A 983-nucleotide genomic window follows, 5' to 3' on the forward strand; every position below is an offset into this window, starting at 1 on the left:
TTTTGGTATCAAGGTTATGCTTGCTTCATAAAATGAGTTAGGGAGGATTCCATCCTTTTCTATGTTTTGGAATAGTTTGAGCAGGAATGGTATCAGTTCTCTGAATGTTTGGTAGAACTCTCCAGTGAAACCATGTGGACAGGATTTTTTTTTGTTGGTAATTTTTTGATGATCTGTTCAGTTTCTTCTTTTGTGATGGGCCTGTTCAACTTTTCTACATTAGTCTGTGTTAGTTTAAGTAAGTGGTGTGTTTCTAGAAACAGATTTTCAAATTTGTTGGAGTACAGTTCTTCATAGTATCCTGATATTGTCCTTATTTCAGTTGGTTCTGTTGTGATGTCACCCATTTTGTTTCTTATTCATGTTATTTATATTCTCTCCCTCTTTTCCTTTATTAAATTTGCCAGTGGTTTGTCAATTTTATTGATCCTCTCAAGAAACCAACTTCTGGTCTTGTTGATTTTTTTCTATTGCCCTTCTATTTTCTGTTTCATTGATTTCTACTCAAATCTTTATTATTTCCTTTCTTCTGATGACTGTAGGGTTTTCTTGCTGCTCTTTCTCTAATTGTTGGAGATGTTGGCTTAAAGTGTTGATTTTTGGCTCTTGTTTTATTATAATATTAATATAATAGTAATAATATCTTTTATATATAATAATAATTATAATAATAATATATTATCTTTTATTGTATATCGTGGTATCATTGTAATTTAGATCTCTGTTAACTGTTTGTGAAGAGCAGCCAAGGTTGAGTCAGGTTCTTCTTGATGGTTGTTTATCATTGGCCCAGTGGTGGAGAAGTAAGTGGTGGCTGTCACTCAGTAAGTGAAACTGCAGGATGTGTGGATGTAGTTGTGTTGTATGGGGACTGTTGCTGTCTTCCACTCAGTTAAACAAAAATAACAACTGAATAACCATCAAAAAAGGTAAAAGCAAATGGACAAAAAATACACCATGTAATCACACAGGAACAGTAACCA

The sequence above is a fragment of the Orycteropus afer genome, unplaced genomic scaffold (genome assembly GCF_000298275.1).
Source record: "Orycteropus afer afer isolate SDZICR_OR568_19922 unplaced genomic scaffold, OryAfe1.0 scaffold00072, whole genome shotgun sequence".
NCBI lineage: Eukaryota > Metazoa > Chordata > Mammalia > Tubulidentata > Orycteropodidae > Orycteropus > Orycteropus afer.